This window comes from Equus przewalskii, chromosome 1 (assembly GCF_037783145.1).
Source record: "Equus przewalskii isolate Varuska chromosome 1, EquPr2, whole genome shotgun sequence".
NCBI classification, from domain to species: domain Eukaryota; kingdom Metazoa; phylum Chordata; class Mammalia; order Perissodactyla; family Equidae; genus Equus; species Equus przewalskii.
The window spans coordinates 54,799,055-54,816,626 of record NC_091831.1 but is presented as its reverse complement, the minus strand read 5'-3'; the positions used below and the strand labels follow the sequence as shown (position 1 = coordinate 54,816,626).

At 38.7% G+C, this 17,572-nt stretch overlaps 1 long non-coding RNA gene across 1 annotated transcript; it reads left to right on the top strand.

Annotated features, from left to right (window-relative positions):
- The first annotated feature begins 2,467 nt into the window (after positions 1-2,467).
- On the top strand, positions 2,468-15,461 carry LOC139074176 (uncharacterized). Its single transcript, XR_011523712.1, has 3 exons — positions 2,468-2,571; positions 4,498-4,632; positions 14,672-15,461. It is a non-coding gene; the product is annotated as an uncharacterized lncRNA (long non-coding RNA).
- Positions 15,462-17,572: the final 2,111 nt, after the last annotated feature.

The window sequence follows — 17,572 nt, the reverse complement described above, 5'->3', positions numbered from 1 at the left end:
AGACATTTGGGTTAATTTCTTTTCCATTTATAAATAATTTAGGTAGGTACTTATTTTAAGCCAATTAAATGGAGCTCTTAATTTTTGGCCATACCATCCAGAGGTAGAAACATCATACACATTTAACATGCATATAGACACACATACACAGAGACTGCACAGTTATTGTTTTAAAATTACCGCCATGAATCAGGTACAAGGCTCTCTAGTTATGAATCCAAACTTACTTTAAACCTTTTTACTAATATTTGTGGAGAAGACACTCAAGATGCTAGATTTTTGGCGAGGGAACTCTTTGGCCATTTTCCTTGCTTTCCCTCCCTTTTATTCTGCAGTCTTAGGAATTAGAGATGGACTAGATTGTCCCCAGAGGATTTGCAAGCTCTTTGAGATAAAGGAAATGAGTGGAACCTGAACCGCCTCTAGAGCTGCTTTTCCAGCCTTACAAGAATTTTACAAGAACAGTCACTCTTGATTTCTCAGAAACTGGGTTGTAACTCAAATGACATTATAGTTTGATCTACCTGTGCAACTACATCATAAAGACACAGAGAAACCCCTCAAATTTTCTCCAAGATCAAGTTTCTGGGGCATAACCCATCCAATTGAAAGTGTTTCCAATTAGTTAAAATGCACCCAAGAGATGACTCTCTGGGGATGCTTGGGGCGTGACCCATGGAGATAAAGATGGTGCCTGACTGACAACAGTCCCAGAGAAGGGTGCAGAGCCTGACTGTGGGCATCTATATAGTTATAAGATTTAGTCAAGTCCTGCTCAGCCCAGGCACTTAGTCCCTGAGCTAGCACAAGGTGAGCCAGGGAAGCAGGAGGTAAAGGTCTGGAGCTGGTTGGGGGCCAGGGCACCCAAAGCTGGGGTTGAGACTTAAGTCCCTGGCAAAAGGGTTTCAAGTTTTTAATTTTACAGAAGGTCCACATTCTGCTTAGGTCCAGCCTGGTCTTAACCATAACTTGGTGGCAACAGAGGAAGTGATGAAGGAAACAGAGAAAGAAAAGAAAAGAGATCAGGCCTCACCCTCACAGCCTCTTCCTGAGGGTTACTAAGATAAGGGTCACGCAACAGTTCTCATGCTGGAGCACACAACCCCAGCAGGACAGTTCATGGAATAAATCACAGGTCTCCTATCCTCATAACCAACTCAGTGGGCACTCCAGATACTCAAGTCAACTGCCAAGAGAGGGCACCCCACTTACGGTCTCTGGGGTGATCAGGCCCAGAAACCAGAGCAGGTGGGACTCCCAGGGGTGGAGTCTTTGACTCTGAAGATTTCTTTGTGTCTCAGTTGCAAAGATCGAAAGGAGACCCAAATAACCCCTGTGACTTTAAGAGAGACAAAAGAAAAGGGTCCAATATCTTGAAAATTCCCCCTGAACCTAGGGCAGCATCCTACCTATTGCTCCTCCTATGGGGTTCCTGTAGCAAGGGATGATGGGGGCATCCCCCTTCATTGCATCCTTTGTATATCTTCCCAATCATGCCTGGCAGTAATAGGTGCCTGGTGAATGGTCCCAGAGATAAAAGAATAGAGAAAAACAGTGAAGAATTTTCTGCCGGTCTGGGGGACATTCTACCCAATTGCATCCTGGAGCCATCCTCCCAAGAATCGGTTCCCAGTCTCAACCAAAGGTTAGAGTTTGGTACTTTCCTTGAACTGGAGACCTGGTTGGGACTGTCCTGTGGTTTGGAGTGTGGTCAGGAGCCATAGGGAGGGATGCCAATCCAGCCTTAGGAAAAGAAACATGCCATGGGAGTCTTGGAGATTGGCTACTATCCTAATGACTTAAAGTGGTCGACCCATGCCCATGTAAAATTTATATATTAGAGATAGGATTAGGAAAGAATGGATTAATTCATTCATCATCAACATCAGCCTTAAGGTACTGATTCTCTTTGAGCTGAATGCCATGATTTGCTCCATAGAGTAGCCATGGGCAGCAAATGTGGATTCATACAGCTGTCCAAGACAATTCTCGATGAAGAAATGAATTTAGATCCATCCTTGAAAAAGAAGAAGGCACAAGGAAGAAAAGAGCGCTTACAAGAACTTAAGTTCACATGCCAATGAAGCAAGATCCCCGTACAGGTCACTAGAAGAAATGATGCTGGCTCAGTGAGCTGAGGAGTCAAAAGAAAGATTTCCTGGACTCTCAAGGTCTGGTAGCAGTGCTCCTTTATTCAGAGAATAGCATGGAGTAGCATGGGGACAGGACCCATGGGCAATAAAGGGCTGTAAGCATGGGGACAGGACCCATGGGCAGTGAAGAGCTGCAGCTAGAATCAGATCACGAAAATTTCAAGCATCCCTGAAATCAAGACCCATACAATGAAGGCCCAGCCAAGACTTTCTTCTAGTGGCCAATGTAATTCCCCTGAGGCTGATGGCAGTTGGGTAGGACTCTTAGCCACAAACAGGAGTGCAACCTGCATTTCTGTCTGACTATCTCTTACAGTAAAATGGGGTGTAATCATATTTTCGTCTGACTGTATTTTAGAACCTCCTCCCACAACCTGACAGTTATCAAGACAAGCCCTCAGGACACAAAACAAGCTTGGTAAGATTCTGCTGTTCTCTGTAAACATTTACAGCTTCTGGAAACTTTTGGTAGAAAGGTGGAGTGTTTGACTCTTTAAAGATTAAAGATTTTTCCTTGTTCCTGGTTTGGAGGCTCCAAAAGAGACCAAAATGCCCACTGTTATTTTAAATTATTCCAGATTATCTTGCCAGCTGTTTACAGTCACCTTCATTTTAAGGGGCTTTTCCCAAGTTGTCTGCAACAAACAAGATAATTTCTCAAGAAAGTTTGTTACGATCACTGAGAAACTCAGGCCCAAAACAGCCAATTTTAACAAATAGAACAGTCAGATATAGACAAACATGAACAGATACCAAAATCCAATACTTCTGGGACTCTAACCCAGGGTACTCTGAGACTCTAACCCAGAGCTCAGGACTCTAACCTGATCCTTTTGAGTGCCTCAGTGGTTGTAACCCCTTTACATTGTCTCCCACAATCCTGGCCTTGGGACTTTAACCCAGGAGCCAAATCTCACCAGTGGGGCCTCTAACCCACTATCCTGATGAGATATTAGACAATTTCAGGCACAGGTGCATTTCAGTGAGGTCACTCACACCAAAGACATCTGAAAACCAGACACCAGCGAACCAGTTCCCAGATTTCAGGTGAATTCTTATAACTCTTCCCACTCCAGCAGGGAACCAGATGGTTACCCTCTCAAAGAGGGGACCCCAGGTGGGAAGTAAAGAAAGTTCTTAGTGGTGTTCTCAACCTACCCTACTCCAGAGGTGAGCCTAACAACTGACCAGAAGTAGCTGTTTCTCTCTCCACCATAGGGAACATTAGGAGGCAGCTGGCATCAGCATGGGAAAGCAGGAAGGCCAGATCTGTGAGACAAAGGGAGTCACAGCTGCTGTGAGGGACTTACCTGACAGGTCACCCATCTGAGGTCAACTGGCTATGAGCAGGACTTATTATTGTCCCTTCATGGTTGCCAGATTTTGTTACTGCACAAAGGGTACAATCTGCTCACTGCAAGACAAAAGCCAATCTTCAAGAAGCAAGATGATGGCAGAGAAGGGGTATTTTATTGCAGCTTGCTAGCAAGAGGGAAGATGGCAGAAGGGATATATATGCAGTTATATAATACATTGGTTTTAGGGGAAGGGGTTAGGAATGTTGACCCTGCGGTGTTACAGACTGGGAGTTGCCACACCAGATCTTTCAGTTTTCATTGATGATGGCTGTCAGCATAGACTCTCTGTTTGGGGGTCATCACATTCCTAAGGAACTCAAAAGAATGAAGTTATTGTCTTATTGCAGCCGGGAAGTATATGCACTAGCAGGGGTCATAAAATCTACAGAACAGGTGGATCTCCTGCAGGGTGCAAATTTAGCTGGGTTAGTCAGTCAGAGGTCATTCAAAGTTACAACATGGTCTCTTTTCTACAATATGGCTTCCCTTATATCAACCTTGTGTTGAGCCGGTTTCAGTCTCAACCTCTAATTTTCATAATCTAGAGAGTCACATGTCCTGAAACCTTCTCCACTCTTGGCCTCCTTCCCATACCCTTGGCCTCCTTCCCATACCTTCTTTTCCCCTGCCTTTGCACGTGATCCTTTATATCATGACCTATTGATTCCCCTTAAAAATCCTACTCCAAGTTCACCTCCTCTAGGACTCCCTCTCTGATTTCACTCTTGGAGAAATCCCAACTTCTTTATTCTGTTTATTTATTCTAGCGCTCAAATATACACTGCTGTCTACATAAAAATTCTAACTTTGAAAAAACATATACATGACAAACTTGGGGCAAAGTGACGTGTAAGTTATAAAACAACCAAAATTTACTGTTTCTTCCTCTGCGAGTATTACACACCCCCATCTTATTGAATCTGGAAGCTGTCATTGACTTATTTTGGTAATATAATGTGAGCCCCAATGCTGTGTGTCATTTCTAGGAAGAAATTTTAGGAACCAACCTGTGCTTCACCATTTTCCTTCTAACACAAGCTCAGCCATGTGTCAGATAAGGACTACTCCATCTCCATCAGCTTGGATATTGGCGTGAAGACAACTTGTAGTAGAATATATAGGTATGTATCCCAAACAAGAAATAATCTTTTGTTGTTGTAAGCCTCTGACATTTTAGTTTTGTTTATTACCTACCTAACTAGTCCAAACAGATACAAGTGATGAACGGCAAGTGTTTCAGTCTTTGAGAAAGACAAAAATGTGGTCAAGTAAATAAAACCCCTTAAAAATGATTTCTATTGACAAGCAAATAAAGATGCTAAAATTGTGAGGGAAAAGGCAAAAAATAAAGTATGGAGTGGGAGTGAGAGTGAATTTTACAGAGAAATGTGAAAAGAGAAAACATATGCCACTCGGAAAATACCCATTAATTAAAATGTGATCCATGCTAATGACAATTAAATATAAGGGGTGAAAACTTCAGTAGACTTTCACATTGTTTTAAAATGAAAAGTGAATTGTAAACAAATCTATTTGTTTGAAAGAAACAGACAGTAGTTGTTTTCTTTATCACTGCTCAAGAAAGCAGGGTTCTCAAAAATTATTTAGAGATGAATTATTTCTTTGGCATAAACACACTTTGCCTTGACACGTATTGAGATTTAAAAGAAAAAAATGTCTCTGAAAATGCTATTAGTGACATTATTAGTGGTTTTTTTTTTTCGTTTTGGAGAAGATGTTTGTGTTTTTTTTTTTTTTTTGGAGAGGGGAGCTATGGAACTGATGAGAAACAACCATTCCCATAGCAATGAAGTAAACACTGACGGAGTAAAATTCTTTTTTTTTTTTTTTTTTAAAGATTGACACCTAGGCTAACAACTGTTGCCTGCCTTTTTTCTTTTTTCTTTTTTTAAGGATTGACACCTGGGCTAACAACTGTTGCCAATGTTCTTTTTTTTTTTCTGCTTTATCTCCCCAAACTCCCCCTGTACACAGTCGCATATCCTAGTTGCAGGTCCTTCTAGCTGTGGGATGTGGGACACTGCCTCAACGTGGCCTGACGAGCAGTGCCATATCCGCACCCAGGATCCGAACCCCTGGCCGCCACAGCTGAGCACATGAACCCAACCACTCAGCCACGGAGCCGGCCCCGGGAGTGAAATTCTTAACTCTCAGATCCTTAAAGATGCATTGACTTCTAACTCTTTCACTGAAAGCAGAAGTTAGAAGAAAATGTTTAAGTGGGGGAAGGTAAGATTTCAACAGGAATTCTAAAGAAAGGAAAAATTAAAACAGTGTTTAAGTTTAAGAATAAGGCCAAGTCCAACTAGCCATCCCCTTCAACACTGTTTAAATAACGAGAACAGTAGTCCAGACATGAGCAAGTCATGATGGCTTTCAGCATTAAGCTTTTGTTTTTCCATTTTTTTTCTGATTAACAAAGCTCAGTTCCAAAATTTATAAGAAATGGAAAAAAGAAACAGAAAATGACTCCACCCAGAAATAACTTGTGATAATGTGTGGGTCTATGTCCCTCAAATGTTTCATTTATTTCCCTCCTCCTTTCTACTCCATTCCTCAAAGAAAAACGGCTATATATAATCTTTTATAATTACCATTTTTCCTTTAACAAAAATCATGAGCAATATTTCATGTATGACAATATATAATTATAGCTATCATCTATAGATTGACTTGCCCTAGGATTTTGAAAGGAATGAGCCAGACACATTCATCTTCCGTTTCAATGTAGTTGTTTGAGCGTAATCTGAGAACAGTCCAGTCGTGGTTCTCCTTTCTACCTGGTATTAAGAACGCAAGGAAAAGCTGAGCAACTATGTTGTTTCAATTATTTATTCTTTCAGTCAAGAAATGTTTGTTGAGTGCCTTCTGTTTGTTGTGTGCTGTTCTAGGTGTTAGGGATAATAAATACAATTATTTATTTGCAATAAATAAAACGACACTAACAAAAAGTCCTGTCTTCGGGTGGTTATCAGGGAGAGATAGGCAATAACAAATATTTGAAATGGTGATGTGTGGGAGGGGAGATAAGAAGGAAAGGGAGAGAGCTCTGCCTATCCAGAGAAGAGCATTCTGGGAAAGTGAAAGTCATTGCAAAGACCCTGAGGGAGGAGCTTGCTTGGAGTGGAAGCCAGTAAGGTTGATGGGGAGTGAACAAAAAGAGTGGAAGGAGATGAGGTCTAGGAGGTTAGACTATAGAGGGCCTGGTAGGACTCTCACTTTTTTCTTTTTTTTTTGGTCTTAAACCACATTCTTAACTGCTCTTTTTTTATATATGTATAAAGATTGGCACCTGAGCTAACATCTGTTGCAAATCTATTTCTTCTTCTTCTCCTCCTTCTCCTTCTCCTGTCTTCTTCTCCCCATAGCCCCCTAGTACATAGTTGTATACTCTAGTTGCAGGTCTCTCTGGTTGTGCTATGTGGGATGCCGCATCATCACAGCTTGATGAGCAGTGCCATGTCCATGCCCAGGATCGGAACTGGCAAAAACCTGGGCCACTGAAGTGGAGCACGCAAACTTAACCACTCAGCCACAGGGCTGGCCCTAACATTTTTCTTGATTAACCAAGAATTCATCAAAGGATTTTGAGCCACAGAGTGACCTAATCTGGCTTATATTTAGAAGATGCTCTCTGACTGTGGTGCTGAGAATAGACTGAATAGAGACAAAGGCAGAAGCAGAAAGACGAGCTGGTAGGTAATTTCAGTGATTCACCATAGGCATTATGGTGTTTGGACAGGTAAGATCAGAAGTGAGTGGACAGGATTTGATGACTTGTACATGGTGGATGAAGTATATAAGGCAAGGGTCATCTCGAGGTTTCTGGCCTGAGCACCTGGAAGGTAGAACTGCCAGTTACTGCTTTCAAAAATACAATGGGAGAAGAGTGATTCAGGATGCAGCTTAGGAGTTCATATTAGGACTATCTGAGGTTTAAAGTATGGTTTGGGCTAGAAATATAAATTCAATATTCATCAGAATACAGATGGACTTTAATACCATGAGATAGAATGAGATTCTCAAATAAGTGAATGTATGTGGAGAATGTTGAATCCTCAGTCCTCCATTTTTAGAAGCTGTAGAGATGAGCCAAAACCAGACAACAATAAAAAGGATGGCCAGTGAGAGAAACGGAAAACAAGAAATTGTGGTATCCTGAAATACAAATGAAGAAAGTGTTCCAAACAGGGAGAAATGACCAAATGTGTTAATTTTGTTGATAGATGAAAAAATATGACTGCTAAGAATAGACAGGACTATGTAATAATGTGAAGACATTAATTAAGCAAACATGAATTGAGCACCTGCTGAATATCAGGCTCTCTGTTATTACTATGGAAGACACAAGCATGGATAGTATTTGGTTTCTGCACTAAAACATCTCAAAATTGATAGCCAGAAATTGATATCTTAAAACAAAAAAAGATATATAAGGTAAATGTAACAGAGACTAGTTGAAAGTGAGAAACAAACAAAGCTATCTCTCAAGCTAGGAAAAGATGCATAATTTCAAATACATTGATTCGAGAAGGCCATAGTAAAATATTGAATCATGGCTTACAGTGTGAGTGGAACTCAGGCTGGTGGATGTAGGAAGAATATGAGTTAATTCATAAGGATCAGTGTAAGCAAAGGCAGAAGGGGTTAAAGCATACAACATATTCACAGAACAGGTGCAAAGGAGCTCCACAAACCATTCCCCTTTCTTCATTCTTGATTCACTCTTGATTCATTCTTCATTCTTGTCACAAGCCATCTTTGAGTTAATGACAATGAAGCAGGCTGTGGATCAAGGAGAAACTGATAGAGTAACAGTCATTCTGGAAGTTAGCAATTGTTTTATCAGAGTCGATTGACATGATGTGACTGTAACAAAACCAGGGAACAGAACTCATCCACCACAAGAAATGGGGTCTTTTACAATAGCGTCTTTAGGGTACATTACAATAATTTTTCAATTTCATCAAATATTTTTAACCCGTGGTATGAAATCCTCTGACTTCAAAACCCTTATTCTCTAAAGCAATATTCAAACCAAACCTTCCTGAAGGATAGAAACATCTACCTAAATGAGATTTCCCATGAGGCTTCATACCTTTGCTCTGCAAGGTAACTCAAATAAGACTGCTGTCTCCTTTTTCCATCGTTTCTTTCTGGTTTCCCCATGCCTCTCCATATAAGGAGATTGTACTTAATCTTCTTCCCAGGGAGAAGATACTGCACGTGGGTGGTACCAAGAGAGTACCACCTAGGGAAGGTCCTGCTACTGAGCAGGTAAAACCCTGCAAATCATTTATTTCGCCATTGGATGTCGTCAGTGTTCTATGGAGTACCTCCGAGTGAGTTCTGTGTCAGGGACATTATGAGTTAAAGGCAGCAATTTGTTTACTGCTTTGAGGCATATTAGCATCCTCCTCAGTTAAATGGTGTGGAAATGGTAACAAAATTCATTTTTATTAGGCAATATTTTAATATATCTAGTAATAACATTTTCTAAAAAAAAGACAGCTACATACCCTGAGACAGAAAATGTGAATTTGACAGACTCAGTCTTCAGATTAAGCCAGTCACTACTGCAAATAGATCAAATATCAAATGATGTGGCCAGAGCTTTAATTATGTTATTTCTGGTGATCGAATCCATCTGAGATATGTGATGAAATTTTTTCTGCTGCTTCTGGGAATGTGATCCCTAATGTCAGACATTTGGGGAAATGTCAAGTACATCCAGAACACTTTTTTTCCTTTAGTTTTCAACAAAAGGTATACTAGATAAGAAGGAAAAATGCAAGTATCTAGGATTGCTACTTGTTACATATACAGGTTCTTTACCTGCCACACAAGAGGAGCCAAAGAAAAACTGCAACACCAGCCTTATGGCAAGGGAAGGGTTTTTATTTTGGATGACATCAGCTGGGAGAGAAGAGTGAGTCCTTGAATTTGTCTTGTCTCTCCAAAAGATGGGAGGCAAGGGTTTTTTAAAGGTTGTAAGAAATACGGCTGTTTGTAGGGAGCAGGGAGCCTGTGGCCTTGTTGGTCGGCGCTTTCTCACCAGCCTGTGTTTGGCCTTGTGGGGCTGCTTGTAGAAAGGGAGAGATAAGGGATTCGGAAGGTGGCTGTTCTTGGCCATCTGCCTCCATGGTGGATGGCAGATTCTGGTGCCGGGGAGCCAAGGAGTTGGGGCCTGGGAAGCTTTAGTTTCTTGATATTCTCTGGACATCCGTTTCCCTGTAATAAACTTCAAGCATCCGTGATGAGCAAAAACTTTAGTGTGAGGCACCTGGGCTTTTAACAATTTGTAACTTCTAGTTGATTGTAAAGCTCAGGGAGTCAAAGGTTAAAGAAACAGATATTTACATATGAGTGTAACTAAAGAAGCAGGGAGAAGGGATGAGTGCTTTTGGTTATATGCTGGGTTCAATATAGGGGAACTGATATCAGGCCCAGTTTCAGGTTGATGAATAACATTATTTAAGTAAGAATTTTAATCAACTCATGGAGATTTTTTTGAGCTATTAGAGATTGGTAATGGTTTTCAAAAGTTATTGCTTTACATTTACATTATTTTAAAACAAATTTACAAAATGATGCAAATATACAATGATACAACAGAGAAAATGAAACAAATATACAAAAAATGATGTAACATCACCATAAAGGAATTCAAACAATATTGAAGTATTTAAACTAAAAATTGAAAGTTCCCCTTTAATGAGACACAGCCACCATCCCTCTTCTCTACTCACACACTGACATCCTCCTGTTTTTAAAGGAGGCCATTGTTAAATGTTTGTGTATGCTCTTTAGGATCTTTATATATATATATATATATATATATATATATATATATATATATATATATATATGATTCTATACAATTTTAAAGTTAATATTTAAGGCATTCAAAGGTAGGTTAAAATATTAGCTTGGAATAGAGTTACGGCAGGGTAAGCACAGCAGGTCTGTATTGGTAGGGAGTGAACAAGAAAACAATTTTAAGTCTAGTCTCACATCTTGTCTTGATTATATAGGGTTAGAAGTAAGATTTACTGCGTTATTAGACTTTATTCTATATAATAACACACAAGCCATCCCTTAAAGTCTCTCAAGGTCTTTACACATACCAGGGACATATATAAATACAGGAGATTCAAGTTAGCATTGACCTTTGGTTGGCCAGGAAGAGTTTACTTTGTCTTCATTAGGGAATGCTAGCACATTAACAGAGTAATAAATTTTGATTTCTTTTCCTCACTTCCATTGTTATCAGATTTCTTTTTAATTATTATTATACTTTTGTTGAGCTAACAGGCTTTAATGAAGACTAAGCATCTCTGACCTGTATTTGTTCAGTAAATAAGCCATTAGATTATACCCAGAAGGTCAACAGGGACAGAAGTTAAACAATCTTGCTCTGCCTTGAACAGTATCTATTGCAAGAGATCAACAATGTAACAAGTGTGGTTTTGGGCTAGGGAAAAATAATACTAACGTATAAACAAAGAAACAAAAAAAATACTAAATATTTTCTGAGTTTGAACCTTCTGAGAGGAAAGAGAAATACATTTTAAAATTATTTTCCCCACATAGCCTTGAGGCACAGATTGTATATATTAATTGTACATTTATAACATTTAACTTTGTTCAGTAATAGATTGTTATTTCTGCATGTCTCATACAAAGAGAAAATGATGAACGCTTAGAAAAGAAAGCCCATGAGAAAAGATGAAAGAAATTGAGTTTATTCATTCTGGAGAGAAGCAACTTGGAGGGCAAAGTAATAATGTTCGTCACACAAATGGAGATTTCCCAGAGAGAAAGCAGCGGCTCTTGGGGGCATGGTTTCCTTCAGCACTATCCCTGCTGGCCAGGAGGGCACTTAAAGGCAGAGAAGTGCCTATTTTATAATTAACCAAGGGCAAAGGATCCACTTTGAAATCTTGCCTGGCAACCCGCAATGAAATTCTCCACAGTCAGCACTGACAACAGGAGAAAAGAAAACACACTTGCACCCCAAAATGAGGAATTCTGGTTAGAGAACATTGTTTTAAAATTTATCTACGTGAGAGAGAGAAAGTTGTTGCTGGAGGAGTTGTACAAGGGTATGAAAAATTGGATGATTCCATCAGTCTAGGATGGCTTGGAAGTAAGAATAGATTTTTTTCTCAAGGTCTTATCATGCCAATAACTCGATACTAATATTATCTTAAATAACTAAAAATTGGGAACTGATAGTTAATTATGGAAAAAGATGGGCTGAGTACTGAACAGCTGTTGAAAGCCTTGGCAGCGTCTGTTGCATTGTGATGCATTTAAATGAGTTTCACCCTGATGTGGTTTGCCAGCTGACAAGAGTCCCACCATATGACTTTGACTGTGGACTTCCTGGCATCACATACCTGGACTGCAGGAAAGAGACACTTTTCTCAGAGTCTATCGGAAAAATGAGTAAGTCTGATTCACTGGGCTGTCTCCTGATAAACGAATGAAGCCGCTGTGTACAAATAGAATGGTAAGGTGCATACCGTTATTTTCATTTTACAGATCAGAAAACTAAAAGTAGAAAACTGGCCCCAAATAAATCATGCTTGCTACTAGTCACAGAAAGATGGTGGAAAGAATTTTCCATTTTCTCATTTAGTGACCAGAGAGCTTATCCCACAACAGTTTGCCAGTTGTCACTCTTCTACCATAACAATAATATTTAGTATAATAATGGCCAGTTAGACCCTAACTTATGCAGCCAGTAATGCAATATTGAAAAGTTAGAGATGTGCCTCACTCCACTATCCCTCCCCTTGCACAATCATGTTTTAAAGTTGAAGTAGCTTTAACATGAAAAACAAAATTGTGAATACTTCGTGAACAAGTACACCAGCTTTATTCTTGAGGTTTCTTTTCAGACCAACTGTTCTGTTGGTTAATGTTTTAATAAGATTTTAACTGACATATTTTCTGAAAATAATATGTTATCTATGATAAACTGCTTCCATTGAAAAATACCACAAACTTTTACGCTTTTGCCCTGCTGGAACAGATGGCAAGCCAACTGTCAACAACATTTCTTTTTTTAAAGCTCAGAAAAGGAGGCAGGAAGAAGAATAAAGGATGCTTGTTCTTTGTTAGATGTCTTAATCATATTTCCAAAGTAATTCTTTAAATGTTAGAAAAGATAGTTCTGTAAGATCCCTGGAACTTAAAATGAGAAAGAGGCACTATTTAGCACAATTGAAGATAAAGTTGCTAACCATTTGAAGAGTCTAATTTAACTAATTAGTGATTTTTGCAGCTGTCTATGTTTTCCTCCATCCAGTCAAATTTAACTTTAGAACTTTTCTCCCTAGAGGGATAAATTAAGTCTTAAATTTTTAAAATACGATTTCTCATGTCTTTTCCTAATAGTTAAGATTTGGCCCAGAATTTCCCTCTCACAATGCTCTATGGATACCCTATGCCAGAATTTTCATTTTCAAGTGATTCCCAGTGATTTTATGCACCTGAAGTTTGATAAACGCTATCACTTCAGTCTTCTAGATTAATGATTTTCAACTTGAATTTCTCAAAGACCTAAAGTTTAATGGAAGATTCTTAGGCCAATATCAGGAGACAAGAGGGGGATCAAGAAGGAGGAGCTTTAAATTATTTGCCTTTGATGAAAGCAATCCATTTCTATATGTTTTTCAAATTTTGATGAAATTCAAATATGAAAATTACAAACTAAATGGCTATATGCTGTTTAACTTTTTGGTGTTGTCAGTTTCCCTTTGGTTTCCCATAATATACAATGTTGTGTAATATACAATGTCTCTCGTTTGATGAGGGAAAAAGGAGGAGCATTTACCTTTTTGCCCTTTTGGGAAAAAGAGGATGGGACAATAATGTTCTCTTAGAGCTGGTGTGGTGTTGGAAGAAAGAATCAAGGTAGAGACTCCCTGAGGGAGAGAGAGTCCAAATCTAAGGAGTAAATCACCTAAGACTGCCTTTCAGGAATCAGGTCCTAGAGTCTGTCGCCCAGAAAAGACCAGTATGAAAAAGGCTTAGAAATGTTTACACTATGTTCTGTTTAAAAAGGCCTGGGGTAAAGGGATATATTATGAATTGCAGTGTGCGGGTTCAAGAAATGCATTTTTTAAATAAAGCCTGTATTATAAAATGCAAATGTTCTTAATGGATTGCTCAAATGAAAAAAAAATTACAAAGGAGAAACCAAAGAGGCTTGAAATAGTGAGACAAAATTTTACAATTGGCTAGTAAAAGGGAATGGATATGGGTGGACAGAGAAGAACGTTAAAAGAAAATCCAGGTGAAGGCTGAAGCACTGTCTCTCCTTGTCATAGTAGAGAATTCTTTCATGCTGTGGATGACTGATAGGAAGGGTAGAATGGGTCTAGCAGTAATCAGCAGTGCTTTGTGTCCTTCCCAGAAAAGCAGGAGGCAATGACCCAGCCCCTAGAAATTGCCAAATTCCTACAACCATGATACTGCTTATTTCTCCTGCATCTACTAATTTCTAAACTGTGTTCTGAGATATTATATTTGTTGAGTCTCTTCAAAGAAAAAATGTACAAGCAGAGTTAAACAGGTGAGAGAAACTGTAGTCAAGACTATTGCAATAAGGGAAAGAGATTGAACTCTATTCCTCAAACAAAAAGTGGAGGAGTTTTTAAATGCTGAGGTGAGCTAGTGGAAAAATACTGGAAGATGTTATTGGGGGAGGTTGGTCAATATGATTAGACCACTTGTGTTGGCTGATTGATGCTGCTCTAAGTTAGGCTCCTACTCCCCTGCAGAGACTGGGAGATAGGGATCCTAGCTTTCTTGAGGATTACGTTTCAAAGGCATGGCTCCCAGGTCCTTGACAAAGGCATAACTAAGTTGTAAAAGGGCTGTGAGAATATTTACACCTTGTACGGACAGATAAAGGACTTACAATCACAAATCTTCTAAATGCACTAAGAAAAAGGCAGTCAGGAAGAACGCTGCCTAAAGTTTAGTCAAGCTCAGGGGAACGTGAATACCCTCTTAGTTACCCTCAAGACTAGAATAGCCAGGAAAAGTGCTCCTTTTCTGACCCATAGCATCTCAACTTTGCCTTTCATAGGTTGAAAATATCTCTCTGTATGTCTGTCTTTTCAGCTGGACTAGCACTTTTACTCCCAGTGATGACTCCAATATGAAACGGTGAACTTTTATTTCTCAAAAGTATATTGATCAATTATGAGCATCATGACTACACTAAATAATGAAAAGACGGAGAGGAGGTGACTTCTTAGAAACCCCCAGAGCACCAGGAAATGAGGGGATGACAAAAGCCAAGAACACCATAATGATTCAGCTGTTCTCAACAAGACCCTGTTGAACAACTCAAGTTGTGGATAGGGAAGCTCAGTGAAGATGAGAATTAGCAGTCAGTGTTCCAACAGTTTAATTTTTATGATGGCTTTTCTTCCCAAATAGAAATATGCAACTTGACTTCTGCAAACTTCCAGAAAGGTGAAATCACAAAGCTATCATCTCAGCACACAAAAAAAATGTTAGGGACATCATCTGGAAACTTTCCTAGAAATATTTGCTTTGTGGAAAAATAAATATGCAAAGTTCTTTATCTTTACTTTTAAGAGAAAATTCCTCTTTTTGGACTAAACTGTAATCCTGATATTAATCAGTTCAGAAAAGAGTCTGATGGACAAACTTGACAAAGTGGAAGATGGAGTGGGTGTGGGCAGAGGTATGTGTGAGTAGTGTGGAGTAGGGCAGTGGACGTTTGAGTAAGTGCAGGATGCAGCCTTTCAAACATAGTTTGGGCAAAGAGGTCTTGAATTTGTATCTTGTGAGACATTTTGTTGCACAGATTTTTAAAACATATTGAATAATTAAAACATTTAATACCTGAACAAAATAAATTATTAAATCTGGTTAAATCCAATACTGAATCTGTTTAAAATAGATTTTCATAATGGAATTGAGGTCATGAAATTTGGTGATAAGAAATTCAAATTAGCAACAAAAATATACTCTACTTCCAAAAATATTTTTTCTTTGACATCTCTTTTGTTTTTCTTTTTTTTTTTTGTAAAATACCATCTTAAACGGAATCATTGAATATCCTATTCAATAATAGATATAGCTGGCTTTGGTACAAAAAGATGAAATTGTTTTGCCTGTTGGTTCCAGCATAATGGAAGTTTAAATCCACTGTCCTCACATTTGCTGGCCTGAAGCATCTGAGGTAATCTAGGGAAAATTGGCCCATAACAGTGACTATCAGTGCTTTAAGAGAACTGAAAAAGAAAGCTGGAGGCACCATACTCCCTTGTATCAAACCATATTACAAAGCTATACTAATCAAAAGAGTATGGTATTATCATAAGACATATAGATCAATGGAACAGAATAAAGAATCCAGAAAGAAACCCATACATATATGGTAAATTAATTTATGACAAAGGAGCCAAGAATATACAATGGGAAAGGACAATCTCTTCAATAAATAGTGTTGGGGAAATTGGACAGATACACGCAAAAGAATGAAACTTAACTGCTATCTTACACCATACACAAAAATTAACTTAGAATGGACTGAAGACTTGAATGTAAGAACTAAAACCACAAAACTTCAGGAAGAAAACATAGATGCTAAGCTCCTTGACATCGGTCTTGGAGATGATTTTGTGGATGTAAAAGAAAAGACAACATAAGCAAAAATAAACAACTACAATGAAATATCACTTCACACCTGTTAGAATGGCTACTATCAAAAGGATAATAAATAAGTGTTGGCAAGGATGTGGAGAAAAGGGAACCTTTGTGCACTGTTGATAAGAATGCAAATTGGTGCAGCCAACATGAAGAACATATGCAGCTTCCTCAAAAATAAAAGTAGAACTACTATAAAGATCCAGCAATTCCACTTTCAGTTGTTATCTGAAGAAAATAAAAGCACTAACTTGAAAAGATATATGCACCCCTGTGTTCGTTACAGCATTATTTACAATAATCAAGACATGAAAACAACCTAAGTGCCCACTGGTGGGTGAATGGATAAAGAAATACAATGGAATATTATTCAGCCATAAAAAGAAAGAAATCTTACCATCTGCAACAACATAGATGGACCTTGAGAGGATTATGCCAAGTGAAATAAGTCAGACAGAGAAAGACAAATACTGTATGATCTCTCTGATATGTGGAATCTAAAAGAAAAAGCAAAGAAAGAGCTTATAGATATAGAGAACAGAATGGTGGTTGCCAGAGGCAAGTGCTGTGGGGTGGGCAAAATGGATGAGTGGGATCAAAAGGTACAAACTTCCAGTTATAAAATAAATAGGTCATAGGATCTAATGTGCCTCATACTGAGTATAGTTAATAATACTGTATTGCATATTTAAAATATTATTTTAAAAGGTACTAAGAGAAGAAAGTTCTTATCATAAGAAAAAAAATTTACTATGGTGACAGATGTTAACTAGACTTATATGGTGATCATTTCATGATATATACAAATATCAAATCATTATATTGTACACCTGAAACTAATATAATATTATATGTCAATTATACTTCAATAAAAAAATAAACAATAATGAAATAAAATACACAAGGACCTCATACAACTCCGCAGCAAAAAACAAATAACCCAATTAAAAAATGGGCAAAGAGGGGTCTGGCCTGGTGGCGTAGTGGTTAAGTTTGTGCACTTCACTTCACCAGCTCCAAGGTTTGCAGGTTTGGATCCTGAGTATGGACCTAGCACTGCTCATCAAGCCACACTTTGGCAGCATCGCACATAAAATAGAGGAAGATTGGCACAGATGTTAGCTCAGTGACAATTTTCCACAAGGAAAAAGAGGAAGATTGGAGGACGTTTAGTGTCAGGGTGGAGTGAGCTCTCCCATAAACTCTCACCTCAAAGACACAATGAAAAGGACATTCGTATTCCAACAGAGGACATCCATACAACACAAAATATGTGTGAGAGACCCACACAGTCATACATCAGAAGGTGGAGGTACTGGAGCCCCCTTCTGAGGAAGTGTA